This window comes from Homarus americanus, unplaced genomic scaffold (genome assembly GCF_018991925.1).
Source record: "Homarus americanus isolate GMGI-L3 unplaced genomic scaffold, GMGI_Hamer_2.0 scaffold16430, whole genome shotgun sequence".
NCBI classification, from domain to species: Eukaryota; Metazoa; Arthropoda; class Malacostraca; order Decapoda; family Nephropidae; genus Homarus; species Homarus americanus.
Genome location: NW_024729259.1, coordinates 3,791,360 through 3,807,674, shown reverse-complemented (window position 1 = coordinate 3,807,674; position 16,315 = coordinate 3,791,360).

Here is a 16,315-nt window from a genome sequence, read left to right as displayed (position 1 = left end):
CACCCCCGCCTAATCACACGCGCACACACACCCCCAACCAAACATACGCACCCTCCCACGCCCAGTCATCCACCCATCCACACCAAACCACGCACAAGCACCCATCCGTCCACTTTCACCCAGAAACACAGTACTCACTCACGAAAACACAGAACACTCACTCATCCAGCCACCAGTCCCACCCCCACAGTCACACAGCCCTCATTCACCCAACCCTCACACACATACACTCCAACCACTATCAAGAAGTTATGAAAGATACAAATACAACTGACCAAACAACCAACCAAACACAAACACACGAGCCAGATATGCATCACAGTACTGTACTTACAAATATACGCAATTGCTCGGCCAAAAGTAAAAGTACCCAAGTAACTCAACCAGTCAATCACACAACAGACCTTCCCGCCTTGTTCCCCGTGACCTGACCAAACCAATATATATACACCTCTATTTCTAAACACAGATGCTGCTAATGTTCACAACTCCGATATCTGTGAAATGAGATATGTGAAATATACAATACTCAAACAGCTGGTGAAATATACAACCATCGAACATCACGAGGCGTGTTAATACGATACACAAAAATGTATACTATATTTGTGTGTGTGTGTGTGTGTGTGTGGTTGGTGTGTGTGCGTGTGTGTGTGTGCGGAAAACGGATGTCTCGATTTGGGAAATGGAAGGATAGGCAGGAGGAGGCAATCTCGTTGGATAGTAAGGGAAAAGAGGCTGATCCCTCCCTCCCTCCCTCCCTCCCTCCCTTCTGCTCCTCCACCCAAAGCCATCAATACTCGATTTAAAAACAAAACTTCACCATGGACCAAGGAAGGGAATACTACAGACAGACAGACAAGGGTAATGTTAATGCACCTTTCATATTCGTAGCAAAAAGTCAAAATACAAACAAACATCACCCAACATCTCTACATCAATAGGGCAATCAATAATAACACTAATAATAATAACAACAACAATAATAATAATAATAATAGTTACTAAAATAATAAAATGGTACAATACAAATAACACTTGCACAAAATAAGGGAAGGAAATAACGAACGAACAAGAACTCCAATTACATTCCCCTCAGGTCATCACGTCAACCAATAATTACTTTTAAAGTGTAGGCAGGAAACAGATCTCAATATAATACTCTTGTTAATATTACAGACGGGATGAGTTTAAAATTTGTCATAAATAACTCGGCGGGGGAGAGCGTGTACTGTACAGCAGCCTTGCACACTGTCTGCCTGGCCATCAAGTGGGATATATGTGTCATAACATTTCAACTGGAGTCGACCTCACACTCATATACCAATATTCAAGTAAAAGATTTTGTTGAAGTCTTATTTTAAAATATGCTTCCACCAAGACGTTAATACACACGACTTATGTTTCCTCAAAACTCTTCCACACATACTCTACCTGTTCTTACCCCAAAATAATTATTCGTAAATGTACTCAGTTCGTTTCACCAAAGGGCATCCACTCATATACTGTACACCTCCACTACGTTTCCTAAGATACATTCAAACATCTTCACCTAAACTCCCAAAAAGGCAATCATACAAGGACGGCATTCATACAGCTTAATCCTATTGCAGACAGTGAGGAGAAACACGGGGAGTAAACACGGTGGCAGTGCAGCGAAGGCTTCCCACGGCGCACATTCTTCAGGCGTCGTCCACCATCATGCCAAGCCAAGTGGAACGTTTATCGGCTTCCCACTCCATGACACATTACATCCCTCTCACACCACAATGTGTCATGACAACAGCCCCCAAACTATTAATACTCACTAAACACATACCTCGAAAAGTTGCTTCTCACATCTGTTTCTATAACAACAAGTGACAAGGAGTGAACCTTATACATGAATGACAAAGAGGAACAACGACAGGCAGGCATAAATGAACCGACCAACACGGCAAGAAATATATTTTAATTTTCAAGTGTTCACCATGTAAATATAAATAAAAAGTCCTCCCAATCCTACAAGCGCACAATTAATGCACATGATATAAAATATACACAAATGTACCGAACATCGACACGACATTAAAAAGCCAACAACATGATGGTCGCGGCGGTCGTTCCTCACAGCGCAACAACAAAGAAATTGACAAAAAAAATTACAGTAAAAAATATTTGTGGATTTAATCTTCCTTTACGCATCATCCATCAATCCTCTCACACAGACATAATGGACAGAGAACTGCAATTTACTTTATATTTCTCCAAGAACAAATTCATTCCACACTAAAAATACGAATTTAATATTAATTACTGAATAAATGTTTAAACTATAAAATTTCCACGGTCACTGTGACACAGGTAGACGAGGTTACAGCGTAACTTTATTAATAAAACAACCAATATGGTGATATAACAACAGAGACAAATAGGTCTTGTATTACAATTAATTATATATTAAAGTTTAAAAAAGGATCCCTCCCGCGGTCATGCTCACACAACTGCAGGTGAATACTGACGACCAGCTCACCTGGCCGGGGGGGGAGGGGGGGAGTTGCCTGGCCCCTCGTAGAGCGACCAGCGTAGTGGTACACCAATGCTGCTCAGGTAGCCATTACAGGGAAGAGCGGCGCCTCAACACAAAAGTTCCAGTGACCACAACACGGGTAATAACCACGCCACCAACACGATAGGCCTCCACTACCTACACGCACACGTTCTTACATCCTACAACACTACCTGGACCTAACACCTTACAGTAATTGTGGCTGCTACACAATCCAAAGATGGAAGAATGAGAGGTGAGGGGTGAGGAGGGTAGTGGCAACGGTGAGGTGAGTGGTGGTGGGGTGAGGATGGGTGGAGGGGTGGGCGAGGCTGGTGTACAAGCCCAGGTGGGTGAGTGATCAGCAGAAGAAGCCCAGCATGAGGTCAGGGAAGGAGGTGCACACCAAGACCAGTGCAGTATGAGTCAAGAGTGAAGGTAACGGCGGCCAGCCTCTGAACCACCGCCATTACCCATCATATCAAAGACCAATGTTATTTTTCATCTATACTATTTTAAGAGACCATTGTAGTGTTGAAGAGAGAAACTAACATGTACCTGGTCATCCTGGTGTAGTGGTTATAATGGATGGTTTGAAGGAAGAGGACTAAGAGCCTTGTTAGTAAGGATGTCACCTTGGAAGGGTTATCACAAACGAGCTGCTGGGGTGGGTGGGAGAAGACGCCGTACACACACCAGATAAACACCACTGTGGTGCACCCAATGGTAACTCAGGGATATCCGGAACCCGGCTGTTAACCTTCACTACATTATACTCATCCTCACCTCCCCTCGTCACTTTATAATTTGCTCAACGTGTTCTTCGCAATCACGCAGAACACACTTTAACTGGGACCGTGAATCTTCACAGCCACGTTCTGGACTCAGGCAGTGGGCTCCCAAATCTTTTTCATATGACGCCCCCCCCCCCCTTTGCTTTTTACCTTACGCCCCTTAATTTTTTTAAATATATTTCATCCATGTATCTTGTGCATATGAGAAAGATTGAATATATACAGTACTGTACAGTATACGGTACAAAGACAAAATATTATCACACAATTTTACTGAATGTTTCCGAATAAAGAAAAAAGAATGTCAATACATGTTTTCACTACATAAATTCTTCTACAGTAGTTTAAGGTATTCAACATTACTGTTACCATGGAAGGTTACACGAGACAAATGTTGTAATCTCTCGATAATAAAAACTTGTCATTGGAGCAAAATAATGTGGGTGAAAGTACCTTCACCACACAAATTCTCCCTCAAACATTAAGTTTATATAAGCCACTGTAAAGTTTTAACTCTGGAATGAAAAAATTATTTGTTAATAACACTAAAACGTTACAGTTTTCAAAATTCCTCCGGTTTTATGCTATACATAATCCAATTATTGTAAACATGATGAAGTACTTCCTAAACGAATAAATAAACTTGATTCGTGTGACTTCTGGGTCGTTAACGTTAATATCCCTTGGAACAGTCTGAAAATATTGTTTCCCACTGTTGTCTTACACAAATATAATTACCACTGATTATATACGGTTCTGTACCTTATATCTGACCGCTCTGAGACAATGACGAGCAAGATTGCTAATACACCATCTGGACTCTAGTAAACATATTAGTACCACTTTGACTATACATACACACACACATATATATATATATATATATACAGCCATGCTTACAGTATAACAAAGCAGTTTAACAATGTTGTACACTAAAAATAATATATATTTATTCCTCTATCAAAACATAGAACTTCCCTAAAAAAAAAAGACGAAACACTCATAAATAAAAATAATACACTGATAATTCTGTTAAATGAAGGCTGACAATACTGCTCTACTGTATAGGAGGCAGAGACAATGCACTATAAATATAGATGGAGGCTGTAGCAGGAACAAGAACAGAGGCAAGTTTTTGTACCCCACCCGTTCTATTCTGTGTCAGAAGGCACCCGTTGCCACAATGAAGCAACACCCGGGTGTGTTCAAAAGTCACCATGTTTCAACAAGAACACCTGATGAGCAACGTTGTGGGGTTGGTGCACACCTGATTGACGCCAGCAGCATCTCCCCTTGGGTGAGGCCGAGTGATACAAGCTAGCCTTGGCCACACAACACAAGAAAAACACTAAACATGATCAAGGTAAACTTCCTATTACCATATTCCACAACGTTCATTAGAAAAAATTCTGGCAGCTCCCTACCTGCAGAATAAAACCCATTTCTCATAATTATTCAACAAAAAGAAATACACAAATGTCACATTAAAATTATAACTTCATCGCAAGATTAATCAGAGAAATTCTTTACACTGACACACTTGTGATAAAGCTGTTTTGAAGCATGGCGTATGCATCTCCGAAAGAAAGTGACTTATTAGACTTCAGATGGAGTGATACGTTGCGCGTGCAAGGGCAGGGCAAGAGTGATGTGAGCGAGGCGCCAACACCACCCAGTTATCACACCACCATCACCAGCACCTGGCTCACGGGGCTACACCACCTCGCTCTTCTATATTATACCAACTGGCATCAAGAAAAAGTGGCCCACACCCCACAATAGCCAACACTCTCCCCGCCTGCCAAATATAACTGAGACTGACGCACACACCTCACCAGACGATCCTCAGATAACTAAATGGCGGCTAGGATTCTGCGATGGTGTAGTTTAATGGTAGATTATGTCCCCGCGAGATGACATCCCTCCTCACTCCTTTATCGGCTCAGCACCAATTTTTGAAGTCGTATTACGGTGATGGGACAGGTGGCGGGACGCGTCTCCGTGTCAACATGTGCTCTATTCCGCCACCTGCCCAATTCAGCGTGTCCAGAATGCCGTTGTCGGATATCTGGCCATCATAACCGCCTCACATGGCTCCCAGTTTTACCAAACCTGAACCACGGGATCTACGTTACATGTCTCCCTTTTAAGGCATTTACTTGTTCTCTACTGAAAAGAATTTTACCTCCAACTTTTGCATTCCAGCCGAGGAAAAATTAGTAAAAAAGCTAACTGTGATGTTTTCAGAAGTCACACCTCCGATTTTTGTTGGAATTTTATCAAATCATTATTGTTAACGAGAAAATGTGATAGCGGAGACAAGCAGTCTGTCAGCGAAGCTTAGTGGCAAGGGCATTAGACGGGGCGGCGGCGGCAGGGCGGGGACGCGGACCCTACGGTAACTAAGTAGCCTTGTGCGATTGTCGGGGATGCAATACTGCCAAGTCTGTCCCTACTCTGAAAAATTATCCCACAGCTGGTTAATATATCTATTCGCGCTCAATAATCATGAACTTTATACACACATTAAAACAGCGGACAACATAGAAGGCCGTGGGCATATACTTGTGGGTGTGTGAAGCGTGGACGATTGTGCGCAACACAGACTTGGCAACTAGGAGCGGCGGGCTGGACACAGGGACACAGGCGGGTCGGCGGCCCACTGTGAAACTGATTCTCACTATCCCCTACACCGCCGCCACACAGACTACGCGGATTTACAGCACTTAAACTACCTTATTAATACTTTACAAATATTAAGATTGTTGTGTGACGAGTAATTAGATTTTTTCTCAATTAAAAATCTTACTTAAAATCATAACCAAATTTGATTGTATAATTAACTTTATGGTGCATTGTATAATAATTATATAGAATAAGGAAATTATCACGGATATTCCTATTAATGACAATTCCAAGTGGGAATACTACTAGCAATATATGCATTTTGATGCGAAAAGCTGCATGTAATATCTATTTAATATTTTATGCTATAACACGACCAATCAGGTTATACCCAACTATAAACATTATGTTCATTATATCATATAGATATAAAGTTACAAATAACCGGTACCATATACAATGAAATATTTTTTAAAGCACTAATATAAAGGTCATATTTTTAAATGTGAATACAAAAAACATGTGACACTCCACTAGCACACATACCTCAGTATTTCTTACACCATCTATCAATGGCATGATAAAAAATGATGGGTATAGTGTTGCAATAGAAACCTTCCAGCCGGTAGAGCACAACACAGGTTCTTACAATGTACTCCAGCACACACCTCACTCCTTCCTCCCACCTACTAAATCTCCTTGATGAAGACCTACAACCGCTTCCCCTACTTTATCGCCGCTATAATTTCATATCATACTTCAAATGTGTGTGCTAAAAATATTCCTACATGGGCACTATTAATGTTTCGGGTGCAACTGAACCAATACAGTACGTACAATATTTCTTTAAATGGTGGTGTACAGGAAGGTGGAAAAAGTGTACATTATTTTATTGATGATACTGTACTTCAAAGTGGATATAATATCAATATTGTAATGCTGTTTTTATTAATGATGTTTTATGGTGTAAATATGCAGCCTACCAGTATTTCTATTGCCGATACCCAATAAATATTTCATGGTGGAAATATTACTACCGGTAATATTTATGTTACCGACATTATATTGTACAGTAGCAGTATTACAAATACATATCTATTAGAAATTTCTATTATTGATATTCTAATGTTGCCGTTATCATTACTGTACAAATACCAAAGACCTACCAATACAGTACGGCATTTCTCTTTAGAAGTGTACAGTATTAAGTTGTGAATACCAGGTACGGTACTAAAATTATTTACTTTTATTATCAATACAGGGCGAGGATAGTTTCAGGTTGTAACTTCACTAATATAACCAGCACGTCACCTAAGACTGAAATCAATATTTATTTCCACAAACATTTAATAGTGATGTTACTCCAACTACCAGGGTATTTATAAAAAAATATTAATGACAATTTAATATTTATGTAATACTTTTAGCATCAGTAATTTATGCTTGGCGACTATCTTCGACATTGCCATATACCAGTACTGTACTGTATAAAGTACTGCATTAAAATTAAAAATTCCCATGCCATACTTCCATTTTTTCTATATAACAATAATAAAAATAGCAACAATACCTAGTAAAATATTAATATTTACAGTAGCTACTTACAGTACAACAACGACAATAATAATAATAATTTGATTTACAGCACCATAATAATTATGTACTGTATGGTACACCAATATTATTTACAACTAAAATATCTTGGTTTAAAATAACCTTTACCATTATTTCCTGTACAGTTCAACATTTATAATAATAATACTGTAACAATAATAACAATAACATCAGAGTTTACATTAGCATTATCCGATTTACTGCAAAATATTACAGTTCAGTACTGTATAGTGTACTTTACGTAGCTCCCAAAATTTTCAGTAACATTGTATTAAAATTCAATAATCATCGTTAAAATGGTAGTGTAATTCCAATAATTACCAATATCGTACAGTAATTCATCTAAAACACCACTGATAGGTCTACCAATAGTTTCCATATCTGAAACTACAGTACAGTACAACATTGCCAAAATTCTTATATAGCTAATTTCAATCTATATTAGTGTAGTGTACTATTATCAGTATTTTCAGCAGGCCCACGGGCTACTAATTACAGTACATCCAACCCTTTAATATAATGTATAATAATTTGGTTCATAACATTATAATAATATGACAGTACTAGTGATATTGTTTCTAGTTTCAATTATTTCTTCGAGCTAAAATAATTTTTGTACTTAAAAAAAAAATAATTAAAAAAAATAATATATATATATATATATATATATATATATATATATATATATATATATATAAAAAACCAGGTTATGTTATGAAAAAATAATATATTGTTGACAGTAACGCTGTATTTGTATTAACATTCATAATTACAAAGGAAGAATTCCTCTCAAATAAATTATTCATACAGCATAAACAAATGTAAGGATTAATAAATGAGATTAAAAATGAAAAAGGGCTATAAATTACAGAAATTTCTGTAAAGAAATACAGGTAAAGTACCTGATATATACAGTACCAATAGTTTGGTGGTAGTACAACAACAACAATAATAGCCAGTACAGCACAATACTGCACTGTACATCACTGTTGTACAGTACAGTATACTGGTGCTCCTATAATGGGTGTTTATAAATATTCTAGGAAATAAAAACGCTCGCCATACTGCATTTTTTATTCAACATAAAATATAATTATATGTGTAATATAAAGTGCCATCACAATTAATACACTGTACTTGTGAGAAAAAATATGATTTACAGACCATATTACAGTACTGTATAAATATACAAACAGACGATCTCAGGCCAAACTGTACTCGTGTTCTCTCGGGAAAAATAATAAACTAATTACACTAACAATTATGACACAGTACTTATAATGGTAAACGATATTAATAATTCACGGCGCGCCAAATCTATCTAACACGGTGGGTTGGACCTCTGACATGGGCAGAAGAGCGAAAAATATGACTGACATCCACTGACCGCTGTCTCATGTAACTCGCACTCCACTGAACTGAGCCTCCTCATGCCACACCAAGCTATTTTTATTTTACACGGTGAATTTCAATTACCTTCTTCATGAGTGAAATCCACAAGTAAAATTCGCAATCTGCAGAATTATACGGTACAGAATTTACGTTCTGTAAGCATGATGCGTGTGGTGTTATCATGATCCATGTTGGTGCAATCCAGCCTACTCACACACACACACACACATATATACTGTTTAGCATCTAAACTTTAGATGCTGTGCCTAGTTTCATCGTAATCCGTTGTATTTATTTAGTCAATACGGTACGCTCACAATTCCGATGCCTGCATAGCCAGGCTACGACTGTCCCGAAATTAAGGAAAATACGCGCACCTCAAAGTTTTTAATCGTAACCAGGAGTTATAGTCGTCTTAACGAGGAACCCCTACAAGATGAAGGACTAGGTCAAATGGTGCAGTCTATCAAACACTGCAAGTTCCCTGCAGAAAAACGGCAAGAGTACTAACACCTCAGCTGGTGCCATCACTCTTTTCGCATTTACTTTCACAAAAGACACGTTCACAGAACGATTTAATTTTAAACATCAGATGCAACTTAAAATATTCAACAAACGAAAATTTACCAGACCAACAGATAAGGAAAAAAAATTATATATAAATACATCCAGCTATCTGAAATGTCCAACTTTCTTTGCGGCAGCACCTTTTAGAGCTCTATATAAACATGTACTGTAATTGATTAAAAGCCTAACTGGAACAACAAGTGTGTCTCGGTGCACAATACTGTACTCTCCGTTGTCATATTTGAACTCTAACCTTGACCTTTAACATAGACATGAATCTAGCGTTCATCTGAAAATTCATTAGAATAAGTAAATCGACACAAGAATCATGTTCTGGGCGAGATAAGTGCTACATGGCCAACACACATTTTATATACCCTCTCTGTCAGTGTTGTCGACAATTTCTATACGTTCCCCATAACCTAGTAACAGCGGCCATGCACACCAGAGTAGCCGCCACACAAAAGTAAAAAGTTTGGTGGATCAGTGAAAAAATTGCTGGTGTAGCATAGACAAATACGGTAGAGAAGATCCTGAAACGATTCACCAGGTAATATCCCAGGTATAAGTGTTTATTGTTGATGAATGAAACTACTTCACACGTAAGCCTACCCATCCACCTCCACACAGGTGCGGTAAGTGATGGACATGACAAGTTTACGTCCACAAGATAAAAAATTCGACAAAATTAACGAAAATAATTGAATCTCTCTCTCTTTATATATATATATATATATATATATATATATATATATATATATATATATATATATATATATATATATATATATATATATATATATATACACACAATAAGCAACAGTGTATGAGAAACATGACAGGAAAAACAGGCGATATGACTCAAAACAAATAAACAACGGCAAACAAGTGTAAGAGGTACACCCCCCCCCCCGAAAAACCACATGTTGCCTTGTCCCAAGCCCCTCGTGCTGACACCCCCTCCTCTATCCCAGTATCACTCTGTGGCTCTTCAAAAAATCGTAAAACACCCCTAGGACCCTCCCCCACCCCGCCAAGGCCCTGACCTCCGTAAGCTCCCCATGCACCAAATCCACTCACCGCTACCACTGAAATTGAGTCTTAATGTGTGCACTGCCCGGTCCCATCTAAATAATTACCAACAACGAGTTAATGGCAATATGGCAACAACACTGGAACTGGCAGGACAAGACCGCCACATCTCATGGAAGACAGCGACAGCAGTGACGGCGGGAGAGGGTAGAGGTAAAAAATTGAGAGCAGTGACAGTAGGAGTGCGTACGTTCAAAGGCAGTAAAGTAGAGCATCAATAAGGGAGCGAGAAAGACACCACCAACGAGGCCCAGGCCGGGAAGACACAGGCGTGAGGCTGGGAGAGGTCGAGAGAACATAACCTCGGTTTTACGACCCTGGAATCACTAGTCAACTCTCCACATGATCCCATGTGTTTATCTGGGAATAATTACCAATGAAGCGGTAAATGCAAGCGGCGTAATTTAAATTCCCAAACAGGAGTGCCAGCCAGTTAGTTTTCCAGCGGGACTGAGAGAGGGTGAGCCTGAGGGAGGGGAAGTTGGAGGAGGCCTCCGTCGCACCACACCACCGCCGTTGACACCCATAACACAAATTTTACGATCATGGAATCACCAGTCAACGCCCGATAGCCATCATATAATTACTCATGATAGGGTGTAAAATATGGGCCCAGCAATTCATATTCCCCAGAACAAGCCCTGGAGCCCACGGGACTGGAGTGCGTGGGGGGGACATGGGAAACAGAGAGAGCGTCAGAGAGCGAGCTGCCATAACCCCAATTTTACGAGCGTGGAATCACCAGTCAACTCTCCATACCCATGTGTTTATCTGGAACAGTTCCCTAGACTGTTGGGCCGATTATGTGGGCGTGGTGTGCTAGCCACTACAAGATTATACTCTGTAGCACACCATAAAAAATATTCAAGGTCCTACACTGGCGCTCCCCCCCCCCTCCAGATCCCTCAAAGGACAGTGAGTGTGAGGGGAAAGTCCACCATCGTCGTAAGCCGGAAAATCTGGGCGTCGTAACCCTGGTTTTACGACCCTCCTATCGCCACTGCAACTCTCACAAACACATTGGCGAATTATTACCGCGGTTGTTTGCGTAACCATTTCCTTCCGACTGAGTGGAGGAGAGGTTAGTTGAGGGGAGTTTGTTACGTCATTTTAGCGCTTTAGGACAAGAGGCAGCGGGGTCACAAGAGAGGGAGAGATTCTTGACATCATTCTCGCCTGCTTTGACAACCTCGGACAACCACCAGGAAACCAACGTTAGCCTAAACTTTTTCTTTTTTTTTATCTTGTTGATTCTTGATGGGAAGATAAGGATTACTGACATGGACACGTATATGTTCGGCTACATCCTCCATACTACCCGAGAATTAAGTGCTCGAGCTTTTAGAATGAAAGAATGGAAGACGATAGTAAACTGGCGGAACTAAGTACAGTAACCATTAATGCCTTATTATTTTCATGATTATTACGATTATAAGGTGTATCTGCAGCCCAGGTGAGAGTAAGGACCGAAAACTCCCGCAAGAGGCAGAGAAATTTGTTACGCAGGTATTGAGTATTAACATCAACACCTGGACAAGACAATAGGTCGTCTTCCTGGAGTTGAAGGTGATGACCACTGACGGTTGTGTCACTAGTGGTGGTGACAAGCAACACTACCGTACCGGTGAAGGATGGAGGGCTTATCCCATGCTGTATACTGGATTAATTTGTACGTAAATATGTATAATACGACATAAGTATGGGGCCCGTAAGTGAAACCTGATGAAATATGACCCACCAAGAGCAACTAGATATTTATATAATAAGATTGGATGACCAGTGAGTAATAAATTAAAATTGAAATCCATCAAAAGTGCATAAAAATAATGTGATCGGCATAAAATTTTGGATACAACAATATTTTCAGTTTAGTCTGTTTTTATAATTTAAATTAGAAAAAAAGGTGAAATATGTAAAACTTATAAGAATAGTCAAAAACTAAAACCAGCAAATATTTTTTTTTATAGAATTTCGTAAAGTCAATGAGTTATCACAAGCAAGGTACCGCCACACTTTTCGACAGGTAAAATTACTGTAGCTACCCGGTGCATCAGTTTACACCATCTCTCTCCTCCACACATCATTCCTCTTGAAGGTCTCCCATGATAAAATAATTAACATTCAAAGTTAAAATATATAATATCGTTTTCCTATACTGAAACCCACAACAAAAAGGAACAGAAAATCGATGGGCGAATATTGGTAAACATCAAGTGAGCAAGATAGTGGCTGCCCTCGACATCCTGGCAAATCTCAATGAAGGAAACAACTACTGCTACCATCAACACCTCTCCATTATCGCACATCACTTAGGAATAGGTAAGTTTCCAAGAGATTTATGGCGATCATAATTAATGGGACTGACCGTGAAATTACGCAAGTTTACATAAACACAGGATTAAATTATATTGTACCGTATCTGCAAATACAGTAGTTTATTTTCTATATTGTACCCCGGTATAGTACTGCGCTTGTATCTGTGCACATCACCATGCATAACAGTAAACATCTAACAGGGGTATTATTAAAAGTAGAATACCGTATACACGTCAATCTTCATTATGTTTAACAGTAAGCTTCTCTCAATGGACGAACACCAAACTGCCAGCAGGGAAGGCTACTCACAATCTTAGTCAACCACAGTACTGCTGGGGTCTTTGTCACCAAGGAAACCCACACCATCCAGCTACTCCAGAAATGCATTTTTATGTGAGGCGCTGTAGCAGTAGCAGAGAGCAGGAGCAGCACCTGGGCCCCTTACTACAAGTAGTGGGTATGATGTGGTCCTCCCCTCCGCCGTGGTCCCTTCCCCGCGCCCTCTCTCTCCGCCTCTCTCGCGGGCCAGCCATAACCTTTTTACGAGGCTCATCTGGGCGAGTTTTGCGAGCGTTTGAGTTGGTGTTATTGAATCATAGTCAGGCGGGGCGCTGCGTATGGCCCATCACTTACACACAACGCTGCCCTACTCACAAGGTTCATCCTACTCCTGCAACAGGCTCTACGCCTCGGGAACAGCTGCTTATTGGCTCGTTAATGGCTCGTCGGGGAGGAGGAACCTTACGCTGGCCAGCTCAAACACCGCTCTTCCTCCCACGTACTTCTTCATAAAACGACATTTTGTAACTTTATATAATAACTTATACAGTAGAGAGTATTTTTTTCATTATCTTTTTGTACAGCGAAAGGAGTGACTCCTATAGAGGTTTACTGCCTCTAGTTTACACCAGTGTGATGCACTTCGCTGCTTACCCCCCACGGTTCCCGCCCCGCACAAAGAGCAATGTATTACTTATGATCCATTTGGCTGTTGCTACCTGAGGTCCCAGAGGCAGCATAAACGCAGCGCCCAGAACCATCTAGTACATTTAAGGAAACTGATCTACAGTACTTTTGTGTTGCTTGGTTTACCATTTTTATCTGGTAAATGTAAATTCTGAACACAGCTAGACCTTTGATGCGCTGACTGGTCTTGCGAGTTACACTGTTTTAACACTACAGTATGGTGACACTGAACCCGCCGTCACTGTAAAAATTATATTTGTATAGTTCACATTCGGCAAAGGCAATTCATTTATATTTGTCATACACATAAACCAGGGCCCATACGCTTATTGTTAGCAAATATATATATATATATATATATATATATATATATATATATATATATATATATATATATATATATATATATATATATATATATATATATAGTTAACAGGGAGCCAATTCAAGCGTGAGTTTGAAAGTTTATTAATAATTATTATAGTCTGTATGTGATTGTCATAAGAACTGGATCATCCGCGCTGCTCCCCCTAGCCCACCCATATGAGCCTAGCTACTCTCCTCCACACTCCCAGCTACCTACAATGAAATTTGCAAGTCAGTGAGTTCCTTGAGCGTCCCATGTTTGAACCCTAAGCCTAGCTGGCACCACACCTCCCACCGCTATTCAAAACAAACTTTCTGGCTAATTCACAGGCAGGTACTTAAACATGTATTTTCCTGTCACACGGTTCATAATTATTATCATTTAGTTTTCAGGTAAGTTATCCTTGTACACAAGCATTTTAAAAATAATCGATGTCATTCATGCGTCAAGAAGGCGGGCGTACGGGCGGCGTGGTGAGATGGAGGGAGCAAGGATAAGGTTGTGTGGCGTCATCTTTTATTATAGAAGGTCGTGGGGGCGTTGTTATTGCCGCCGCCACCGGCAAGACACACTCCCACCCCACCACTAAACCCTCCAAAACAGTATATTAAAGGGAGAATAGAGGCCGGATCTTGTTTCACACGCAGGAACCTCTTCGAGGGGTCAGGTGAAGGCTGCACTCTTTTCTCATCACGCTGTACCAAGGTATCCAAAAGCAAGTTACCAAAAACAACCAGGAGAGTACAGGAGACTGGTGGGGTGCGTACCCTGGCGGGGTAATTCCCCGGACGAACAAGGGGGCGGTAGCGCGCCAAGGGAAAGTACCACATTAGCAATAACTCGAACCGGTAACGTCTGGCCCTACCTCCTAACTGGGTGCACTGTCCACGTAATTACTGCCACCCTCCACACCACCCGCGCCCACAGTCACGCCCGATCATACTCACCTTAATGGCAACGCTCGCCACATGTGACAAGCCTTACTCTACAACACCAATACTGCATCCCAACACTGGACAACACTCGGCTGCGATCAATAACACACAAGGACCACCGGAGTGAATGTGCCTGTGGTCGTGAATGAGTGAATTTGTGTGTTGAGTGATAGTGGTTTGTCTGAGGTTTATCTAATTGCTGTACGTATATTTGGGTTAAGTGGAGCCTCCAACATACAGAAGCTGCGAGGATGTTACAATGGTACGACACGAGAGTCCAGGCCGAGTATAACAGTAGTAGAGGTGTGAAACAAGTGGAGGAAGAGGGCAGCAGGTGAGGAGAGGGTGGCAGTGTTTACTATCAGCGTAGAGACGGACGGAGACGAATGCCTGACAGGATGGGGCCTCTCACGCTTATTTGCTCCACATGTGCGCCGCCGCCTCAAACAACAACTCTATTTTTGTTTTAATGGAGGCATTTCCCTGGTGTAGTGTGGCTGAGGGAAGAAGTACAGCGGCATCTGGCTGGCAGGTTGTGTTCGCGCCACACACACACACACACACACACCTAACATTACGGCAACGCATGTTTATCACCATTCACGAAAATATAAATGCTCTACAAAAATATAAGCAGCTCGAAACCAATCATCAACCCACACCCATATAAACTACCGGTATATACTTAGCAAACCGTCTCAATAATATGAATCTTCCATCCATTCACAACCACGGCCGCAGGAACGACAAAAGTGACGCGCTAAGTTACTTGCAGTACGTGCCAGGTTTAAAGCTTCTCCCGGAGGCCATAGCAGGGTGACAACAGTGCCAACAACTGTGGCGCCAGAACTGTTAACACACACCCTGATGCTCTCTACCACCACATACAACCCCTTACCAGCGCCATGGAGGGAAGAAGAGGGGTCGGGTAGCCCAGAGTAGTGAAATGCTGTTAACGGGTGTTTGGGTGTCGTGGCCCATTGTCTAACAAACCTGGTGTATAATTTGTTTCTGCAGTGCCCATATTCTTACAATACAAAGATCTACGAGACTAATTTTATATTCAACTGGCCAATAAATTCTGTGGGGTGAGGTATAATGTGCCAGTACGTGCACCAAC